The sequence below is a fragment of the Tyto alba genome, unplaced genomic scaffold (assembly GCF_018691265.1).
Source record: "Tyto alba isolate M040663 unplaced genomic scaffold, T.alba_DEE_v4.0 Super-Scaffold_10, whole genome shotgun sequence".
In the NCBI taxonomy this organism is placed as follows: Eukaryota; Metazoa; Chordata; class Aves; order Strigiformes; family Tytonidae; genus Tyto; species Tyto alba.
The window spans coordinates 17,757,835-17,768,305 of NW_024881262.1; the positions used below are offsets into that span (position 1 = coordinate 17,757,835).

General features: G+C 36.4%; 1 protein-coding gene across 3 annotated transcripts in view; it reads right to left on the reverse strand.

The window, feature by feature from the left end:
- The window catches only part of PLS1 (plastin 1), a 47,456-nt gene extending 37,039 nt beyond the window's left edge, over positions 1-10,417 (reverse strand). The window contains exon 1 of one of the 3 annotated variants that reach the window (XM_042797870.1): positions 10,368-10,417. The gene's annotated coding sequence lies outside the window, so the exon portion shown is untranslated. Of the gene's footprint in view, positions 1-10,363 lie in introns of all 3 variants that reach the window. The other 2 variants (XM_042797866.1, XM_042797860.1) reach the window with 2 other exon arrangements.
- Positions 10,418-10,471: the final 54 nt, after the last annotated feature.

Consider the following 10,471-nt stretch of genomic DNA (forward strand, 5'->3'; position numbering starts at 1 on the left):
CCTCATTTCACAGAGGGGCTTTTCTGGATGTCCCAGCACTCTACAAATAAGATTCACAACTTGGGGGTTATGCTTTAATTATTCTCCTACTACTTCATTGAACTACAGCACTGCTAGTTAATTACTAAACAGAAAAGTAACCAGAAGCAGTAGTCATTACCCCAACTTTCCTAAAACAGTCACAAGTCAGACCCTAACCAATTGAAAAAAATATGAAATGGCAAATTGTTTTAAAGTTACTCATTTGGAATGACATCAGTCTCCTGTTCTCAGATAAATTTTTCAAGCTTTTCTGTCTAACTGGAAGGACTAGAAATTTGTTTTAAAATTGAACAGATTCTCACATAATTTCTCAACTCCACAAACTGTGATTTTTGAGAACATCTTCAATTTTTGTAGAAAGGTCAGTCAAGTTATGAGAACTGATGATATTGTAGAAGTCAGTGACTCACCACCTTCTGCTCTGTCTCTAAACTACAATTTAAATAAAATGTTTCTAGAAGTGATAGGGCTACTAAAGTCAAATAGTTGCAATGTTATCTCCTCCTGAGTTTTTACAGTAAGGAAGCAAAAGTAATCAGAAACATTAAAATACAACAAATAGCACAGCTCTTCACTATCTACCAGCTTCTAGCCCAGCGACTGTTATTACCAATCTCACAGCCAAAATTCTGCTGCTGCTATCAGCAAATTATAATTTCATGTTTTGAGCTTCACAGTTCTTCAGTTTGCTGGATTCTGCATTGCACCTACTACAGTCAAAGTGTACTCTCCTCTGTTTAATCTGTTACAACATCAATGATATTTTTACAACATTTTTTGCAAGGCCACCAGTTTTGATCCCAAGCCTCTGTTTCTTCCAGATTCGGTGCTGCTTGAGAGATAGGACATACTGTACTCTGTTCTTTGCTAAGTAATTTATCCTTCTATGGCACACAACTTCTGGAAAGTATCTTTTTCTTAAGGTAAATGGAACATTATGATCCCTTTTCCCCTTCTCCAACTGTGAAAATAACTTTTAGTTAGAATGTAACTTAAAAAGCAAAACTATGAACAAAGCTATCGGTGAATAAACAGCCTAAAAGGAACAAGGGGAAGAAGATATTAAAACAGCACAACTGCAACACTCCAGAAAACTAGTGCCTTTATCTTTCCATGTGCCTGCTCTCTGGTAGTCTGAAGTAGGAAACTTCAGCTTGCTACAAGTACTAAAACTCCAGCAGAGGAGCACAGGCTAACTCTTACTAATTAATTTAGCTTTAAGGTCACCCCATAAGTTAATCATGTGAAGATCATTAAGAGTAACAATAGAAATGCACATTCATTCTCCTGCCCTCAGCAATTCAATTTACATGCACATATTCTTCATATTCTATCTGCTATTACTAAGTAGTATCAAATAGATGTGTGTTGCCAGAGTATTTTTCACTTTTCATTAATTATGAAATGGCAATATGGCCATCTGTCACCTGTTAATTCCTTGTTCAACTCTACATGGTTCAAAAGATTATTAGAAGATTAGACTGATCAGCTACTATACTGCAAGCAAGCCAGGATTTTCTGTCATGGAAAATTCATAGGTTATTTTTGCTTTTCTTTTTTCATTGGTCAAGCTAGATGAAAGAGGAGGGTCTTCTACAACACTCAGCAAAAGCAACTGGCAGCATTTCAAAACCATCAAGTCTCTGCCGAGTCCACAGATGCAGGTGCTACCCATTTGCCAGCTTGTAGCCTTAAAGAGCTATGTTTGCTAAAGTGTTGAAAATAAAAGGAGCACATTAGTAAATCTGAGTAACTAAATAAAGTATTGTTTGTAGCTTCTAAACTAGAAGACTATCTGGGGCGCACATGTGAAATTCACTTGCTGGCACTGTCGCCCTTGGTAAATAGGCCAGAAGAAAACATCTACAGTTGTTACCAACCATCATTTTTAATCATATTTTAGAGGAAAAATAAAGCAATTCCTGAGCAAATGTTTTGTAAATAAATTATTCAAAACCTCATCCTTAGGATTCATATGATTAGGAGACAGCTTTCATTTAAGAATATAAAGCTGCTTCTGATGCTTAGGTGAAAACTTTTACATCTTTCTTACAAATACCAGAAATCAAAATTAAAAAAAAAAACTTTCTTAAAGTCTTTGATCTGGACAAATGCTTTGATTTTTTTTTTTTTTTAACATAGTTTGAGCTGGCAACATAAACAGACATCCTTAACCCTTTAAATCATATATTGCAACTATGAGAAAAAATACAGAGTTTTAAAAAATATGAGTACAAATCTAAAATATAGCCAGGCACTTCTAAAACAATAAATATCTAACCTTTTATTCATCTGCTGCAAAACAATCCATAGAAATGTGCATGATTTTATTAACTGGAAATTTTGTTTCCTTTTTTCAAGTATCATAAAAACAGTCATCTGACAAAATAGTGCTAGGCTAGTAACAACCCTTACAAACCTAAAAATTAGAGTTAAAAAAAGTATTTGTTGCTTTAAAATTAATGAAGTCCCATAAAGTGAGAAAGATATGCTTATACAGTTATCTACAGTCCAGTAACTATAAGACACAACACTTACTACACAGAAAATCCTGTAAGCTGGTCACGCAGACTACCTTTGTAAGGAGTCTTTCTGCTTAGTTATACATGAATTCTGAGCATTCTTAAATTTAATATGTATTTACATTTGCTTAGTGTTAGCCATTTTAGAATACCCCACAGTAATGTGACAATTATTAGCTCTCTCATAGCCTGCAGTAAATGCTACAGTCTTCCAGAACTGCCAAATAACAGTCCAAAGTCTTTCCAAATCATGATACTTCCAAAGTAAAATATTTCTTACACCATTGGTATTCTTTACACCATATGTACACCATCATAACCCTTGTTAGGAATTTGAAAGCAGACTTCTACATATTCAGCAAACGAATTATGTAGCTAAAAACTGCCTCTTATTATAAAATGATCAACTATCAGATAAATCAGATTGTTAGTAAGTCATCTCTTTTACATGGGCAAAATATGTCTCTGGGGGAGATCTTACAAGATACATGTTTTACTTCACATAATATTTTAACTAACTAAGCAAACATTTTGAATTTTAAGTTAGCTACAAGTCTGCACCAAGGGGATCATCCTCCTTCCACTGATCTTCACAAAAACTGAATAACCCTGTCATATTGTTTACTGTCACTTTACACAGTAACAATTAATACTGGAGAGTTTATTCACTAATGCTCTTGGGCATTAAACAGTAACCTATATTTAAATCCCTGTTTTTACATTTCTAAACACAGCACAAATATTTATTGTTCTATTACTAACAATTACCAAGCCAACACTATGCTTATCTTTTGTCTTTTCAATCAAATAGGAGGGACAAGCTTTCCTATTATTACTGGTCTATCTCCCTCCGGTTGAAGAGTCCAGCTGAAAGCAATACCACTGCAGTGACATCTTAATAAAGCACTTAGGTAGCACAGAGAGTATAGTAGCACCCAATTACTTATCCATCATATGCTTATTTGGTTGAGGAAGACTGATATGGATTAATCCTATTGAGTTTACATGCCTTGATCTTAATTTACTTAGTAAAAAGCAGAACTGTAGCTTAAACGACATGGCAGAAGAGTTTGTTCTATAGATTAACCATCACAAAAAATAATTCAGGAGGAAAAGCATGCAGAAATTTTAGAATGCAACAGAAGTATGTGCTTCTATTACTATAGATCATTTCATAATTTTTACTCTCCCCAAGGCAGTCAGTCAGACAGAACTTTAATAAAAAGCCCAACATGGCTGCCCCAGTAGCTGTTTCAATCACCCTCACAAATACAGCACTTCCAAACTGCAAGAGGCAACTGAAATTTTGCCAGGCTTAATTTTATTAGAATGACTAAAGTAAAAAAGAAGTTGGAGTAATTATCATATACACAATATAAACTTCCACTTTGCAATGGCATACCCACATGTGCATTTTCCTTAATGCTGATAAAATTGTATTTTACTTTATTCAAAACATTACAGAGTTCTCCAACACTGTAGCTTACAGAGGATACGTATTTTCCATGTATGTTTAGCAACACCTATCTGGATACACACAGTAATAGCAGAATAATGAAATCCTTTTGGAGAGATAGAAGATACATAAATATCAGTGATTTAGACAAACAAGCTTCCAGCTTTTAGAAGAATTTGTCCAGTAGGCCTTTAACTAGTGAAGTATTTATCTGTGGATGCAACTCTAAGCACATGGTAACTCTCTTTCAAATTGACAGAATTATTGATAAGATTTAATTTTATTAATGTACTATAACATTTTGCTAATTTAGGATGTGAAAAATATTCCATCCCAAACAATTAAGTGGCTAGTATAGGTGATGACGAGTAAAGCAAAACACATCTTTATATTCAGTTACGAATTTGTTTTCTCACTGAACTTATGTTACCTGAAGGGGTAAAAAACAAAGATTTAGAATCAGTCAAGTCCTGATGCCAGACTTATCACTGGTGAAATCCACAATGGTTTCAATTAAATATATCTTGATTTTATAGATCAAGCTTGGAAGAACTAGAAATGTCACAGAAGTAAAATGCTCAGCTCAACAGAAAACAAGAATTCCATACCACTTTATACTGACTTACTTTTAGGATAAGAAAGAACTGAAACTAGTTTTCCTTTATCATAACGGGATAAACCAGTGCAAATTGAAATGGTAGGGCATGTGGCAACAAAATGGGAAAAAAGGAGAGGTAGAGCTAGAAGAAGAGCTTGATAAATCAGCAAGAGAAAAATGCTCCAAACAGAAAAAAATTGTGGAGAAGAAAAACCTATCAGGGAACATCTGGTTTGAAAAGAAACAGCTAGTTCCTTTAGCTCACACTGAGCCAAATAATTTAAATTAGCATTTGAGTAAATATAATCTCACTGATAACATACAGCCTAATATTTCAGCTTTTCTACATGTCAATGTTTTTAATCAGTCCATTCTACCAAGGATTATTATCAAGATGAAAGGATGAATACCCTAAGTGAATTGAAGTGGGTAATACTGGATCCACCATTATTTTTTTTTGCTAGTGCTTATTATTATTAGGGAAACATCTGCAAGAGAGCCCTGAAAGTGTGTTGATAATCTTTTTCCCACCAAAAGCATGCATATAGAAGCACACAGTCTGCTTTATGCATAATTCATTTCTGAGGTTTAGCAATACCAGACTCACTGATGAGCTATTGTGATGTATTACCTTTATTCTCCTTGGACACCTGAATGTAATAGCAGTAACTAAGTACACACCTCCACATAAAAATCTAGAAATTCATCAAGTAATTTACAAAACAAATCATTCTGTATATAATAAGGTCATGACTGACATTTAGTGTTTCCTGCATGTGACCAGCTGAATCAAAGCTGAAATCATGTAATTAGTAATTTGATCACAAACATAATACACTAGAGAATAGAGAAGTCACCATTATCATTTCATTTTGCAGCCTGTTAAGGGTGTAGCAATGCTGATGCTTAAGAACTCCTTAATAAAGTGGGATTACATGACTATAATGCAGAACTGGTTCTATTGGTAACCTGGAACTCCTGATCCATATTGAGCTGACTAATGCCAGTTCTTATTTTCATCATTAATATCCTTTTGCATATCACAACATGAGCACTAGTCAACTCTTAGCACAATGAACGTCATGGCTGAAATGAGCCAGTGAAATAACATCTCACACAGAAGATTTTTAAACACAGGTTTTAGATTGAAAAGCATTTGCAATTGCTCAGCTAGGTATCTTTTGCTAGCACTAGATTTACAATTTATTGTTCTCCTATTGTCTGGCACAGTACAGTGGAGCCTTCTCCAGTAATAATTCAGTTTGCTAGGAACAGATCTTTTGATTTGTCAGTACTCCTGTGATTTTGGGAGTTTTTATGGCAGCAGTTATCATGAATGTGAAGTATTTCACACGTTATGGTGAATGTTATGAAAATATTTTATTAATTACTGCAACAAGAAGGGCAGCAACTAAACATTACACTCAGACTTTACATGAAGTATAAAACGTGAAGGTACAATCTTTTTAGTTTAGGTGTTTCCATATTACATGCTGTTAAGGTGGTGCCTATTCCATAGATACAAATCTCATAGAGTAATGAAAGCTTCAAATACTGGGAAAACACGCATTCAGGAACATATGCGTCTCCAAAAGGTAATGAACAGGTTCCAACATAAATAGGTTTAATTTGACTTGTAAAAAAGAGGCGATAAAATGACAAAAACCACGAATCCCCTTTCTCCCTCCTCCATTGCATTAGTTTCTATAGTAAGCCATTCAACAGGGAAAATTGGTATTTAGCAGAATGTTTATCAGTATTCCCATGCATAAACTCTACTCTAGTCTTAATCAGTATGGAACACAGAAAGAGACGGAAAATTATTTCTCCTCACTTTTTGTACAACATTTTTCCACTATGAAAATTGTAGCTAGCAGTTATTCAGATTTTCATTGAAGAAATATTTTAATAAAAGAACCTGTGTAATTACAAGAACCAGAATTTTCAAGCGTAGTTTACATGACATTTTAAATTAAAACACCGCACAATTTTCTCCTACCATGACAACTACAGAGTTTTCCACTTTATTAATGTATTTAAGCATCACTTTTGCTACAAGTTTTTTTTAAAAAAAAGTAATTTCCAGAGCAAATTAAACCATGGAAAAATTCCTTCCATTAAATCATTATGACAGTTAAATTCTTTAGTTGTCTGGTTTTTAATTTTTAAAACCAGCATTTAAGATTCTGTAAATTTTGCCTTAGGGAATTAGTTTCCAGCATCTTAACTCTCATTCAAAAATTATCAACTCAAAAGGTCTTGATGTTATAACACTGATCCTGGTAGTAAATACATTTCTGTGAGTTTCCTCCACAGTTCCTAGCCTCAAGAATAATACTTTCCTAGAAATACTGGAAAGCAAGAAACAAGTTGGAGATAAGCCAAAAATAATCATTGCTGCTATATAAATAAGAATGCCAGGTTCCAAAAGAATGTATCATCTAATGTGCTATCTCCAAATTACTCAATTGCTTAATTTAACGTCAACAGTCTTAAGCATCTAAGCAGGCTTATTCACATAAAAAACGGGGATAAACGCTTGCAAGACTACAACATGTCTAGATTACATTCAGAAATAAAAGACATGAGAAAAGCAGGTTTTAATGTTATATATTTTATTTCCTCACTTTGTTTCTTCATTTACTTGTTAGTTTTTGCTTAGTGGTTGGATGTACATATTCTGCTTTTAGGGTTCTGGCTTGCCTGCTGTCCTTACCAGCATTTACTGTTTCAATTTTTCACTTTTTTTTTTTTTTTTTTTTTTTTTTAAAATCATTAAACCAATATTCAGGATGAGATATAGTTTTAATCAGTCAACTTAGCTAGAGTGAAGGGACACTAAGCAACACAGGCATAGATAAAAACAGAGCATATCGGAATATATGTTTTTACAGTGTACAGGAACAATGCAATGTGTTCAAAGGTCAGGTAACTACAATGACAACCACCTGCATGACTATATATGGAAATTAGTCTTCAAGTAATCATACAATCAGGTGTTATTACACCAACCATGCAAACGATAAACCATAAGCACACCTTGATATTACATGAAATTACTTAGTACAGTTCAGAGGACCTCCCCACAAAATCTTGGCTGCATTTCCTCCGACCACCAGATCAGTCTGTATAATGTTCATATTTCACAGTTCATGACGGCATCAAGGAATACACACGTGCATTTAAATGTCTTAGTATAATCACTTGTGTCTACCTGCAAGAGACAGCTGAGGTTTCATTCGAGTCACACTAACCACACAGGGGAACATCTCACATATATCCACAGAGCAGATGAGCCTTAAGAAGAACAGTAATTCTACCTCAGAATTAAGAAACAACAAAGAGAATAAAAGCACAGTCAACATGCTCTTGTGCCCCAGGACCTGCTGGTCCAAGGCAAAGTTACTCAGTGTCTTAAAACAATTACGTTAACCTGCAGAGGTGTGTGGTAAAGAAGCAATGAAGGCCAAAGAAGATAGTCCAGGGTGTGGAAGATAATGCAAGAGGACTGCCCAAACAGGGAAAAGAAAAAAAAGAAAAAAGGTGACATCAGCTTCAGCAGAAATCTTGGTAGTGCCACATACACTGGATTTGATAATTAGCTCTACCTGTCTACATGAACCTTCCCCTGAGCTCTACAAGCTATGAACATTTAAGATTTATTTCACCAATACGAATGCTGGATTGGAGGAGAAAATACAGAACAGTCTCAAGGCACAATATTTTCATTAGTAATTAGTCACTCTCTGCAGCTAGATAATACACCTGCTCCTCCTCCTGATGGTCAAGAGACATAGAAGTGTAAAATAATGGGATAAAGAAGAAATAAGAATATGAATTAAGAGTTTATTGAGCTGCTTATCATGTGTTCGTGAACAGCAAGAAACAAAGTCAGGTGTTTCACTTGGCGTTTCTTTAAAGGGTTTGGGGACTGCTAGGTTTTGTAAGTGGCCATAAAAATGTTTTTATGGGGAGCATCTAGAAGACTTCTTACATCCTTGCAGCACAGTGAAGTTGTTATTATGGACAGTCTTATGTAGAGTCTTATAAGATCACGTTAGTAAGAAGAACTTGATGTGGTCAGATAGCAGTAGACGTGGCTTTGCAACCAGGAAGGGAAAAAAGTCTCCTAACTTCACTTCCAGTGAAGAATGGGGAGCAGCAGATGTCTCTTTAGTGAATTGCTACAATTACTTAAAACAAAAAAGAAAAAGTCTGAATTACATGCTTGGGAAATGCTTAAAGAGAAAGCACCACAGATTTATACAGCATTCTACCTATGACAAATAAAAGCACTTCTACAATACATCTATAAATATGATCACACTGTTGACTCAGGAGACTTCGAGGCAAAAGCACTTTCTTTCATTAAGCACATTGTGTGCCCCACTTATGCTTTCCCATCAAAGAATCACCCTGTGATTCAATGAACTTATATTTCTTAGAACTGAAAGCTACAGAACAATACAACTGGCTCAAACTCTCCTAAAATCTCAACAGGTATCTTGATATTTCTTAAGTTTCAGGGATGACACAGGAATTTTAACTCTGCATCAAATTAGCAAGTAATGCAATTTACACCTTTCTTGGTGTGACTGTTGGCCCAGGCTTGCAAGTTTACACTCAGAATGTTGTTTTCACAATAAATAGTTTTTTAAAAATTTAAATTGTGTACAAAACTGTGTTCAAAACCACCACTGATAACAAAACCCAGATGTAATTGGTCTTCCTGGACCATTAAAATTCTACTTAACAAAACATGCAAAGCTATACGGTTTCTGCTTTCTCTCTTGGAACGACTTTTTATAAAGTCAGCTTTCAAAAAACATTGCAATGTGTTGAAAAGCAAACTAAGATAAAACCCAGTTATGTTCTGTAGAGTTTCTGAAAGTATTTCAGGTCCTTCCCATATTACCAATCTTTGAAAGGTCAACAGCATTTTTAATAAAATTGCATACATATATTTTGTGGGACAAAAATAACCATCTATGAATGAAAAATTAGTAGCAGGTTCCCCAAAAGCATCCATCTGAAGCGAATCAGTAATTACAATACGCATATGCACACACTGTTTTACATGCAATAGACAGAGCCCTAGCACAGTGGAAACAAGCAACAGAATTAGAAGCCTCAGAGAGGATTTTATTTCAGCCCAGAAACAACGCAAAGTTCACAAGCATAAGGAAAGAGCTGCGCCTCCTAATCCGCAACACCAAGCTCAAACTTCAATTCCCCTCACATACTCTCCCTTCCACTCCTACATAAACATAATCCCCCTTACTTTATCCTTTTACACTCTGAAGTCCTGCGGACTTGCTACATGAGCAGGGCCCACGCGTGGGTCGCCGCGCACCGCTAACACACACACACACACACACCCCCCCCGCCCGCGTAACGCGGCACCGAACTCTCCACACAGAGTACGGTGCCTAAATAGCCTGTCGGGGTTTTTTCCCCTCAAAACCTTTCGTACTTTATGCATTTAAACACGCTCACTCCCTCAAAAGAACACAGAAAGCAACATACAATAAAGTAAGTAAGTAAATAAATAAATAACAGCAATGTTTTAGGAGCTGTTTAAGTAACCCCCTCACCGCTACCAGCAGCGCGGAGCGTTAAGCCAGTGGTCACCAAACTCCCCCACCCCTGCCAGCACACGCCCTCCCACCAGCGGAGCGAGTGGCACTCGCCCCCGCCGTCCCGGGTCGGGAAGAACCGAGCCCCGCCGCTCCGCCCGCCCGGTACTTGCCCGCCCGCCGCGGCTGCCGCCTCCCGCAGTGCCGCGCCACCCACCGGGGCCCGCCGCCACCTGCCGCCGGCGGGGCGGGGCGAGCGGATGGGCAGCGCCAGCGG